Genomic DNA, 13,506 nt, shown 5'->3' with positions numbered 1-13,506 from the left:
TGCCTGCAATTTTTCCCAGCATCAGGGTCTTCTCCAATGAGTCAGTTCTTCACATCAGGTGGCCAAAGTATTGGAGCTTCAGTCTTCAACATCAGTCCTACCAATGAACACCCAGGGCTGATCTGCTTTAGGATGGACTGGTTTGATCTCCTTGAAGTCCAAGGGACTCTCAAGAGTCTTCTCCAACACCACAGTTCAAAAGCATCAATTCTTCAGCGTTCAGCTTTCTTTATAGTCCAACTCTCACATCCATACATGACTACTGGAAAAACCATAGCTTTGACTAGATGGACCTTTGTCAGCAAAGTAATGGCTTTAGAGATGTATTTCCTTTCTATAATATGCACTTAGATGGTCTAGTCCCTGAGAAAAATTGTTCAAACTTGAGAGATCTTCGGTGAGTGTGTTTTACCCAGAAGGGACCCAGAGGAGATCAAAAGACATAGGAAGGAGTTAGCTTACTTCCTACTGGCCCAGAAACCTCGGTAGAAACAGAATTTGTTATGCCAACAGCCATCCGGTATTGCTCTGTTAGAAATATTTATCACCACCTCCACCACTTTCACTACAAACCAAACCTTAGAAGATGTATTTCTGTGTGCCTTCTTGTGTCTAGGGATATCTGGTGAGTCCTAGAGAGAAACCAACTCCCATAGGTAGTGAGTGCAATATTCTTAAGCTGGCATGAATTTGGCCTTGGGAAATATTAACATTTATGAAAAGTATTTCTCCAACAAATGAGAACAGGGTGGTCTTTGAGGTAGGGCAGAAAGGCTGGGAAGCTGATTAACCTATAAAGTGTTTAACTTCCAGAAGCATTTAGGTTCCAGAAATAGTTGTATTCAAAGTATAGGTTTAAGGCAGTAGTGAACATTTTTGTATTCTAATTCTCTTCTGAAGTGTGGAAACCTTCAGCAAAGTTGGATACACAGCTTTGTTAGTGGTGTCTTGAGGGCATGGTAATGCTCTGCGTGAAGCAAAGTGCTACCTGGGAAAGGTGAGTGTCTGGCGCAGTTGAGAGACTGAAACCGGCAGTGAGAATTCTGCAGAAGTATACAGCTGAACCAGAGAAATCTGGAGATATGTTCACTCTTAAGAATCCTTGGAGGATTTCCCTGCTGGTCTACTGGCTAAGACTCCTTGCTCCCAATGCAGGGGGCCCAGGCTTGATCCCTGGTCAGACTAGGTCCCACATGCCGCAACTAAGAGTTCATATGCTGTAACTAAGACCCAACACAACCAAATAAACTTTTTTTTTTAATTTTTAAAAAGAATTCTTGGAGATATCTGTGGAAGCTGAGATGGTTGTTCAAGGCATTGTATTTGAAAATTAAAAGAGCTGTAACACCAAAAGATCAAAGATTTAGGAGTACTCAAGAGATATCTGGGGATCGTATGCATTTATTAACTGATTTTACTCTCCTAGTGGTGGAATAGGCCAGAAGAATGTTATTTACCTATTACTTCACTTTCTAAAATCTTATTAATCATTATACCATGGCCAAATTTTCAATAGCTTTTATTTTCCTGTAACATATATAAAAACAAGTCTAAATTGATAAATTCCAATAGCCAAACTTTTCACCATTTTGAAAGAAAAGTTTTATTTGACAACACCTGCAATAAGTTACCAATAATTATTTTAATAAGTTAACTTTTTCTGATTCTACCTTAGAAATTAGAGAAAAATTTTACCTTAATAGGATTTGTCCTTCCAGAATTTCTTTTAATATCCAAATTTATAACTGTATAAAAATTCATGACTAGGAAAGTTAAAACATAAACATGGGTGAAAAAATAAAATTAATTAATCAGCAAATATTTATTGAACAACAAAAAAATTTATTGAGTTGTTAGCTAGCAGAGATACCAAGATACATAAACACTGGTCCCTCAAAAGTCAAACACAAATATGAACCTGAAAAAATACTAGGAGTATTTTGACTTTAATTCAAATTTTAGAGATAAGATTATTTCTGCTCTTCTAGTGGCTTGTAGAAATTTCACATCATTTGCAAAATAATTGCAACAGAATCCCGCAAGAAAAATTCTTTGCCAATGAAGTGTTTTGTTCTTTAAGCCCTCACTGACAGAAAAGTTTACTGGATGCTAAATTAAAAGAACAGGAGCTATAAATTTTCAGATCTACTTTTGATTGCTATCCTGACATATTTGGCCAACACAGTGGAGAAAATAAATTCTTGTGAATAACTAAATTTTTCAGAATCAGATATCAGTATCCTCCATGTTTATTGCCATATCTGTTGGATAGATCTAATGTCAGGTTAGGACAGTGGTTGTAAATTAACATGACACTCACCATAAACATCCATTTCTAGTCTGATCCTTTTGAAAAGATCCCTGGGCTTATAATTCTTAAAGTTCTTAAAAGCATGATTAGAGTAGGAGCATGAATTATGAAGGCAGTATTTTAACAGACAATTATAAGATTTAGAAAAAGAATGAGAAAAACTTTTCAAAGTCAAGTCAAGCAGGATCTTAATAACACTGGGCCCACAGACCTCAACTAAAACTGTCATCAAGTAGCTTGGCTGACGTTTCTGCATCTCCTCATCACCTTGTACATGAAAGCATGCTACCAGCTTCAATACAGCATTGTCCTACATGAATACTTCCCACCATCCAGGCATATTCTACCAATGCAAGAGATAACAATGGTTATAAGATTGATAAGGGAGAGCTAAATATTTGCAATACCAACAATAAAAGTTCTGGTAAAATGTGCCTGGGGATAGTCTGGAAAATTGACTTAAATTTATCTCAATAAATCTCAATTTATTTATTTTTTTAACCTTCTACGAACCTCCTCTTTTCCCTCTGCATGTGTTTCCTAAAGAAAACCAAATGAAGGAACTTTCCAGGAGGTCCAGTGGTTAAGAATCCAGGGGATGCAGGTTTGATCCCTGGTCGGGGAACTAAGATCCCACAGGCCACAGGGCAGCTGAGTGCATGCGCACCACAATGAAAGATCCCGCATGATGCAACAAAGATCGTGCATGCCGCAACTAAGACCCAATGCAGCTAAGTAAATAATTTTAAAAAAAAAATTTTTTTTTAAGGCCTAGTACTGAGCATTAAAAATAAAACAACAACAACAAAATAAACAAATGGAGACATTACTTCTTGGTGCTTTCAAAGCAACAGAGAAAGAAACTATTACTTTCTGTACTTCCGGATCCCTCCCTGAGATCCAGCCAGCCCCCACAGATCACCTTCAATTCCCAGATCAGTCACCTTCAATTCCCAGAGCTCAGAGCTGTGTTCTCAGCAGAGGAAGTCCAAATGTGAAAAGTGGAAATATTGTCTATCCACATTTTCTTCGTAAGAAAGTGAAGAAGTGTTAGTCACTCAGGTGCATTCGACTCTTTGTGACCCCATGAACTATAGCCCACCAGGTTCCTCTGTCCCTGGGATTTCCCAGGCAAGAATACTGGAGTGGGTTGCCATTCCCTTCTCTAGCAGATCTTCCCCACCCAGAGATCAAACCCAGGTCTCCTGCATTGCAGGAAGATTCTTTACTCTCTGAGCCACCAGGGAAGCCCTTTCTTCATAGCAGTTGTAATTAAAATTAAAATAGGTTGATATCATAACCTTATATTGAATATATTTTCTTTTGTGACTATATTGAAATTTATCAAAATTCAAATAGCTGTAAATGAAGAATGAATAATAACTTGAAATGTTGAAATAATTAATTAAGGTGATTTACCTTCTGTAAACCTAGTTATCAAAGAAAAACAGCATTCTTGGCCCCTAAGAATAAAAGATTCAGATAAAAATGTTTTCTAATGAGCAGTATGCTTAGTCTTACAGGAAAGGCCAAAATTCCAATCAACCTTGCTAAAATTGCATGCCTGCTAACTTGAGCTATTTTGAGATTTTTTTTTAAGTTAAACCATGTCTGAGTTACAGAAGAAATATGCACAGTTCTCTTGTGCATAGAAACAAAGCCTGATCTGTTCATTCCACCTTGTTATTTAAATTCTTTGAAAAATTAGATAAATCTGATAATTTATGAAACCAACTTTGAAATTATATTCAATGCAGCCTAATGCACTTGTGGCGTGACTGTGATAATGATAGCCACCACTTCTTGTGTGCTGGTCTTTATGTACTATTGATACATACGTAATTCTCACAAAGAGACAAAAAAAAAAATTGCGTGAAAGTCCTCCTACTTAAGATGTTAATAGTTTGCCTAAAACCACTTAGTCAGAGCCAAGAATTAAACCATGTCTAACACCAAAGTCTGAGCTCTGTTTATGAAGCAATGATACTTAGATAATTGTTAGTGATCCTAATAACGTCTCATTTTAAAAATAGTAGAACCACTGCATTTTATGCCATAACCTCAGTATCTTGCTATCCATCAAACATTGTGAGAACACTGAAATTCGAAACTATTAGAAAGGGACTTTAGAAAGGAAAAGGGTACTAGCTGGATATTAGAGGGGAAAAAAATCTCTCTTAAAAAAGTTCCATCAGCCTGGATGTTTAGATTCAATGGAAGAGCTCTCTGCTCCTCCTCCAAGGTTCACCTCTGCATCTGAGCTCTAGAATCTCCCTCCTCAAAGTGAGGTCCTCAGACCAGCAGCCCAGGTACTCATTAGAAACAGACAATTTCAGAATCTGCATTTTAAGAAGATCTAGGTTCTCATATACTCATTAAAGTATGAAACGCTCTGCTGGATGATGAATATCTTATCCTCCCCCACCCCTCATCGGTCCCCAGTCATCTCACTTCTTTGCTGTGTTCTCAGTTTCTCTCTGATGTTTTTGATTCCTCACGTAGAAACACTCTTATAAATGACAACAACAAAAAACAACCCTCTCTGATCCAGCCCTGAATCCAGCTATGATCCTGTTTTGCTCCTTTTCTCAACCAAGTGCCTTGTAGGTGGTGTCTGTGCCCCTTGAATCTGTATTTTCACCCTCTGTTCATATCCCAACCCACTGCAGGATGGTTCAGTCACCTACTGGATATCATCTGGTGTCTACTACATACGAAGCACTGAACCAGACTCAGGATAAAATGATGTACAAGAAACACTGTCTTTGCCTTCGAATGAGTATCTTCAAAATTGTTTTGGCATAGATCACCACCGACTCCCTAAATCACCAGTTTCAGTAAGCACTTTTCTTTCATTATTTAGGGGACTCCAGTTGTCTTCCTAGGTCAGACATCAAAGAGATTTTGCATTTTGTTAAATGCAAAACAATACTACTCTTCTCACTAACCTTTTTAAAGGAAATAGCTATTTTAATCGAAATGTTATCTGTTAACTTGTAAGGTGTTTATTTTTACTTTAAAATACATCAATATTCTTAAAATTATGACTTAAATTTATGACTTACAAATCAACTGATATAACTTATAAAGTTCCTCTGGGCTTTCGACTTTCGGCTCAGAGGAAATAAAGGTGCAACTTTCTTCGGTGGTCAGGAATCTGGGTTCACCTGACACCAGCCCGCCTCCACCATATTGACTAAGCATGTGTTAGTCACTCAGTCGTGTCCAACTCTTTGCGACCCCATGGGGTCACAAAGTAGCCTGCCAGGCTCCTCTGAGGATGGAATTCTCCAAGCAAGAATACCAGAGTGAGTTGCCATTCCCTTCTCCAAGGCATCTTCCTGACCCAGGGTTTGAACTTAGGTCTCCTGCATTGGGTGCAGATTTTTTACCAGCTGAGCCACCAAGCCCAGTGAGGTCAAAGTCGTGTACTTGCGGTGTACTGGTGGAGAAGTTGGCGTCGTGTCTGCCCTGGCCCCCAAGATCGGGCCCCTGGGTCTGTCTCCAAAAGCGGTTGATGGTGACACCACCAAGGCAACTGGTGTTTGGAAGGGTCTGAGGATTAAAATGAAAATGACAATTCAGAACAGACAGGCCCAGACTGAGGTGGTACCTTCTGCTTCTGCCCTTCTCAAAGCCCTCAAGGAACTGCCAAGAGACAGAAGCAGAAAAACGTTAAGCACAGTGGAAACGTCACTTTCGATGAGATGATCAACATTGCCCAGCAGATATGGCATCAGTCTCTATCCAGAGAACTCTCTGGAACCATGAAAGAGATCCTGGCAACTGGTCAGTCTGTGGGCTGCAATGCTGATGGTCACCACCCTCACGACATCATAGATGACATCAACAGTGGTGCGGTAGTGGGTGCCCAACTGGTTAAGAACTACAGAGAAAAGAAAAATAATAAAGAGTTGACAATCAGTGATAAAAAAAAAAATAAAGTCCTCTGAGCTCCTCAAAATTTTACGTGTTAAGGCTTCTAAGATAGAAATGTTTGAGAGTAATTGGATCCCGTTTTAGAACCAGGTTAGTTGCTGAAAAAATCCTCAATATCTACATAGCTATCAACTATAGAATCATATTGGAGGGATATGAATAAACTGGCCTAAGCATTTTCCCTCCCATTTTTATTAATTTAGCTAAAGAAATCACTTTCTCAAGGCATTCCATGCACAGTAAGGAAACACTAGATGACTACTAGCCTTGGGAAATTAAGAGCCTCCACTGGAATCCTTATAGCAAATAAGATGCATGGATTCTGAAAATGGAAAAACGCAAGGTAAAAACAAAAACAGTAAAGTGAATGGCTTTAAATATTCCATGTTGATTTTGCCCACAAGTTGTATTTTGTAAAATCACTAAAATAGAACCAGCACTGTGTACTCTTATCTTGAATACTTCATACATAGCTGATTATTAAGTCACACCAGAATATAGCTGTGAAGTCAAATATTCACATGTTAAAATGAAGAAATATTTAAGGCATGTGCATTTTGTTTATAAAAGAAATCAGTTCTTCATAAGAATGCATCTTTTAAATTATACCCAGACCGCAAAATATTCTTTGGTCTCAGTGGTTAAAAAAAAAAGATGGACAATGTAACATTCCCATTAACTGTATACACTATTATCAAATGTGTATACTTCTATAGTGGTGGTGGAGGATGGGAGGAACCTCTGCCTTCAAATACTTAGTATGCACGGCAGAATAAAGAAAAATAACTTTCTACTACTGAACCCTAAGGAAAATTCAAATGCAGTTTTTTGTTCATCTTCTAATATAGGTAAACTGTCAATATGCAATGTAACTTTTCAGCAGATAGGTTTTACCACATTTTAAAATAATAGTCTAAATTTACAACTTTTGCATGTGCTTCAAGTCTTTCATGTTTTGTTGCTGCTCAGTCATTCAGTCTTATTTGACTCTTCATGACTCCATGGACTGCAGCATACCAGGCTTCCCTGTCCTTCACAATTTCCTGGAGTTTGCTCAAACTCATGTCCATTGAGTCGGTGATGTCATCCAAGTATCTCATCCTCTGTCGTCCCCTTCTCCTCCTGCCTTCAATCTTTCCCAGATTCAAGGTCTTTTCCAATGAGTTAGCTCTTTGCATCAGTTGGCCAAAGTATTGGAGCTTCAGCTTTAGCATCAGTCCCTCCAATGAATAGTCAGAATTGATTTCCTTTAGGATTGACTGGTTTGATCTGCTTGCAGTCCAAGGGACTCTCAAGAGCCTTCTCCAATACCACAGTTTGAAAGCAATTCTTCAGTGCTCAGCCTTCTTTATGGTCCAACTCTCACATCTGTATACATAAGTACTGGAAAAACCGTAGCTTGACTATACAGGCCTTTGTCATCAAAGAAATGTCTCTGCTTTTTAATATGTTGTCTAGGTTGGTCATAGATTTTCTTCCAAGGAGTAAGTGTCTTAATTTCATAGCTGCAGGCACCGTCCGCAGTGATTTTGGAGTCTAAGAAAAGAAAGTCTATCATTGTCTCCATTGTTTCCCCATCTATTTGCCATGAAGTGATGGGGCCAAAAGCCATGATCTTTGTTTTTTGAATGTTGAATTTTAAGCTAGCTTTTTCACTCTCCTCTTTCACTTTCATCAAGACCCTCTTTAGTTCTTCTTCACTTTCTGCCATAAGGGTGGTGTCATCTGCATATCTGAGGTTGTTGATATTTCTCCCGGCAGTCTTGATTCCAGCTTGTGCTTCATCCAGCCCGGCATTTCACATAATGTACTCTGCCTAGAAGTTAAATAAGCAGGGTGACAATATACAGCCTTGACGTACTCCTTTCCTGATTTGGAACCAGTCTGTTGTTCCATGTCCAATTCTAACTGTTGCTTCTTGACCTGCATACAGATTTCTCAAGAGGCAGGTCAGGTGGTCTGGTATTTCCATCTCTTTAAGAATTTTCCACAGTTTTTTGTGATACACAGTCAATGGCTTTAGCGTAGTCCAGGATGCAGAAGTCTTTTGGAATTCTCTTGCTTTTTCTATGATCCAATGGATGTTGGCAATTTGATCTCTGTCATGTTTAAGACACAAATAAAATTTCAGGCAATTTGTTTTCATCTTGTCCTCACTGAACATGTGTAAGACAGAGCTCCTATCCTTTAGCTATTAAAGAATAAACTATTGAATATAACTGTTATTTAAGTACCAACCATGTTTACATGTTATAAAGGCATAATTTTGAATGAACTAAAATGTATCATTCATATCATTGGGGACTTATTCTTGAACATGTGGGTTTTTATTTTAATTTAATTACACTCTTATCCGTTTTATAGATTAGAATGGCTTTACTATATATTTCTATGCATATTAAAATCACTATATTAAATCATTCATTTTGCAAAATAGCTTTTATTATTGATTATGTATATTCAGTGCCTCTAAATCAAGGATTCCCAACCATGCTATCCACTAGACAGGAAATTAATGCTCAAAACTTATAGAATTTGTTGTCTACAAAGCCTCCTGTATAATATCTGGGCATGGAAGACCTCTTGGAGGAGGGTGTGGCAACCCACTCCAGTACTCTTGCCTGGAGAATCCCATGAACAGAGGAGCCTGGCGGTCTATGGTCCATAGGTTCGCAAAGAGTCAGACATGACTGAGCAACTTAGAATGTAGACGTGCAATACATGTAAGGGGTCAAAATTTGAAATCAAAAGAAACAGTGGAAATGACAAAACTTATTTTCTGCTATCTGAAAACTCAGTATATTCCACATTTGGTTTTTGGTAGTAATCTTGTTGAGAGCATAAGGAATCTAAGATTTTACTAGAAAATTTCATAAGATTAAAACATTACTAACATTTACATGGGGACAAGTCCATCTAAATTAGCTCTAAAAACCTTTACAATGATTACACACTTTTCAGAGTGGTTTTACTTTAACTTCAGTCAGGGATTTTCCATTATAATGTGCAGAATTTTAGACCAAAGTTAGTTTCCTATTCAAGATATGAATGTGTATGTACATATATACATGCACGTATGTGTATATATATGTAAATATATACACATATATACTTGTTAATTCCCAGATAATTTATACACACCCATGCAAATACACCTATATACATAAATATAAACTTTCCCTAGAAGAAATAATTTCTATAAATAGAAAAGTTTTTAAAAGTTATTAAAAGTATTTTTAAAAGTAATTAAACTATGCCTCTTTGCAATTTTCTACAAGCATCAATATATGTCTCTTAAGCCTATAGATGCTTCTTTTGAAAACTACAGTAGTAGTTAAACATTAATGGCTAAAGTCTCTTTTAAACTATATTATTTTCATTAAATGAAATAAGCAGGTTTGTTGCACACAGCCCAGCTATAGAGCTTACCTAACAAGCACTGTCTGTACACAAATCTAAGATGGAAATTAAATTTAAATCAGATTTGCTTGTTTAAATAACTCTTACACTGAATTAAAGATATAATTTAATTACATATACTATATATGGTTTTCATTTAAGATATAGGGGCTTCCCCTGTGGCTCAGCGGTAAAGAATCCACATGCAATGCAGGAGATGCAGGATAAGCAGTTTTGATCCTTGGGTCAGGAAGATCCCCTGGAGGAGGGCATGGCAACCCACTGCAGTATTCTTGTCTGGAGAATCCTATGCACAGAGGAGCCTGACGGGCTACAGTCCATGGGGTCACAAAGAGTCAGACACCACTGAAGCAAATGAGCATGCACACACGCAAAGTTTGATTCACCAGAGAACACAGACAACTTTTGTTTTAGTCACAAATGAACACAAAATATTAGGAGTTAAACCTTGTAGAGTTCATAAATTTCCTCTGATTCAGTAATTTAAAGCAAATCACTATGGCTGGTGAAAGATGATGTTTAGTCAGCTCTCAAAAGTCCACCAAGAAAAACATTTAAAGTTTCATTTTAATCTCACTTCCCCAAAACATATTATGGTCCTTGACAGCAACATGCAGAAATGACTCATAACTAGACATACAAATAGTCAACAGACACATGAAGAGGTGCTCAGCGTTGCTTGCATTGCTGTGCTTGGTCATCCCTTACTCTTTGCAACCCAAGGGACTTTAGCCCAGGCTCCTCTGTCCATGGGAATTTCCAAGCAAAAGTACTGGAGTGGGTAGCTATTTCCTTCTCCAGGGGGTCTTCCTGACCCAGGGATTGAACTCTTGTCTTTTGCATCTCCTGCACTGGTAGGCTGATTCTTCACCACTGGACTACCTGGGAAGCCCAGGGAAACACAATTGAAAACCACAATGAGATATCACCTCATGCCTGTCAGAGTGGTTACCATGAAAAGAACCACAAATGACCAGTGTTGGTGAGGATGTGGAGAAAAGGAAACCCTCATACACTGTTGGTGGGAATGTAAATTGGTGCAGTCACTATGGAAAACAGTATGGAGGTTCCTCAAACAACTAAAAATAGAACTGCCATATGATCCAGCAAGTCCACTCCTGAATGTATAGCTGAAGAAAACAAAAACACTAATTCAAAAAATAAATGCACCCCAATATCCATAGCAGCTTTATTTACAGTTGCCAAGATATGGAAACAACCAAACTGCATATCAACAGATGAATGGATAAAGAAGATGTGGTATCTATACAACAGAATACTATTAAGCCAAAAAGGATGAGATTTTGCCATCTGCAACAACATGGATGGACCTAGAAGGTATTATGTTTAGTGAAATTTCAGACAGAGAAAAACAAATACTCTGTGTTATAACTGATATGTGGAATCTAAAAAAAAATAAAACAAAGGAATGAATATAACAAAACAGAAAAAAGATTCACAAAACAAACTAGTGGTTATCAGTTGGGAGTAAGAGAGGGAAGGGAGGAGGGGCGAGATAGGAATAGGGATTAAGAGACTCTCATGTGTAAAATAAATAAGCTATAAGGATATTCTGTACAGCATATGAAATGTAACAAATATTTTAGGATAACTTTAAATGGAGTGTAATCTATGATTTCGAATCATGTTGTACGTCTAAAACATGCTCAGTTGCTCGGTCATGTCCGACTCTTTGCAACTCCATGGACTGTAGTCACCAGGCTCCTCTGTCCATGGGATTTCCCAGGCAAAAAAACTAGAGTGGGGTGTCATTTCCGACTCCAGGGCATCTTCCCAACCCAGGGATCAAACCCATGTTTCTTGCGTCTCCTGCATTTGCAGGATCTTTACCACTGAGCCACTTGAGAAGCTCCATACACTTAAAACATACTGTAAATCAAATATAACAATAAAAAATATTAACATTTTTTTAAAGTTAGTGTTCAACCTAGAAAACTTTGAGAAACTACATAAATTCTTGCTAATATGTCATTAAGAACTAAGAAATTATATAGGAGAAACCCAGCAAGGCAACAGGCAGAACACTGCTTAGGAATATTTAAAATATTTAAGATGATATACAAGACAAGTGTGTGTACAAAATGCAAACAGTATAACAACAACAAAAAAAAGCAGAACACTTGGTTGTTGTTATTGGCATGACAAAGCATCGTCTCTATATGCCATCCATTTATAGAACTGTTTCCGATTTTTTCTTCATCCTTACTGCCAACATTTCATTCAGGCCCTCTTCAACATACTTGGGTAGTAAATTTAATAGACAGGTCCAAAATGACTTATAGTCAATTTTTTTCTAATCTGGTGCTTCCCAAACTTAATGTGACTCACTCAGGGATCTTAAAACACTGGTTCTGATTCAGTCTCACAAGTTCCCTAGGTAATGTTGATGTAACCACACTTTGAATAACAAAGATTCCATGTACTCAACAAGCCTATCACTTCAAAAAAAAAAAAAGGGTCTTTTTTTAGGTTGTGTCTGATCTTAGCTGCAGCACGCAGGATCTTTTATTGCAGCCCACCGGCTTCTAATCACGGCACGCAGGCTCAGTAGTTGGGCGCCTGGGCTTAGCTGCCTTGTGCCACGTGGGATCATAGTTCCCAGAACAGGGATCAAATCTGTGTCTCCTCCATTGCAAGGTGGATTCCTAACCACTGGACCACGGGGGAAGCCCCATTACTTTTCTAAGTTGTACAATGTATTTAACGTATGTATTGCAAAATCACTACTACCACAGTGTTAGCTAACACCTGCATCAAGTTACCTACCATCTCCTTTAAAGTTAATTTTAATTGACATATAGTTGGTTTACAATGTTGTATTAGTTTTGCTGTGTAGCAAAGTGAACTAATTATACGCATACAAATATCCACACTTTTTTAGCCTTTTTTTTTTTCTTGGTTGCGCTGTGCAGTATGCAAAATCTTAGTTCTCCAGACCAGGCACCGGACCCTGCCTTGGGAGGGCAAAGTCTTAACCAGTGGACCATCAGGGAAGCCTGTTTCATATTTTTAAAACACCACTTATCTCATGTTACAGCCTCAGGAATCCACCCCAACTCAGTGAAGCATGTATCAACATCTACATTCAACTTTATGGGTTCAGAACTTCATTCTGGATCAATTTAATCTGTTTCCTAACTGCTATTCTCATTCCAGTTCATTTCTGCCCTGTTTTTTTTGAGCGTAAAATATATATACAATGAAGTAACAATTCAATGAGTTTTGCTAAATGTATACAGTGTAACCAATGTTCTCCTAAAAAGATGGACCATTACACCAACCCTGTGCTAACTCTACAAATACCTTTCCACCTTCACCCTATCAAGTTCCTTATTAAAAACACACCCAAATTTACCCAGATCTCTCTCCAAATTACTACTAATTTTAAGACCCTAGCCATCATCTGTCACTGAACTAAAGCAGTGGGCTTCTCACAAGTCTCTCTACTCCTTTTCTTACCCCCTCCCCCCAATTTATTATCCACAAAGTAATCACTGACCTAAAATTATAAACCAAACCAGGTCACTTTCCTGTGTAAAACACTCCCATGGCTCACCTTCACACCTGTGCTAAGCAAATGCCTTTTCCTGTATTCCTGTGTCACTAAGCTCTCCAACTCTGACCTCTCTCTTGGATTTTCCCCCTTACTCTCAATGCTCTGGTTATATGAACCTTTTTTTTTTCCTGGTCCTAAAACCCAGCAAGACTTGTCTGCTTTAGGAACTCTGCAGTAAATAGTCCCTCTACTCTTCCCCACCATCTTCCTATGACTAGCTATGTTTAGCTGCTCAGATCTCAACTTCAAAGTTACCTCT

This window comes from Cervus elaphus, chromosome 30 (assembly GCF_910594005.1).
Source record: "Cervus elaphus chromosome 30, mCerEla1.1, whole genome shotgun sequence".
In the NCBI taxonomy this organism is placed as follows: domain Eukaryota; kingdom Metazoa; phylum Chordata; class Mammalia; order Artiodactyla; family Cervidae; genus Cervus; species Cervus elaphus.
This window is presented reverse-complemented; position numbering follows the sequence as displayed.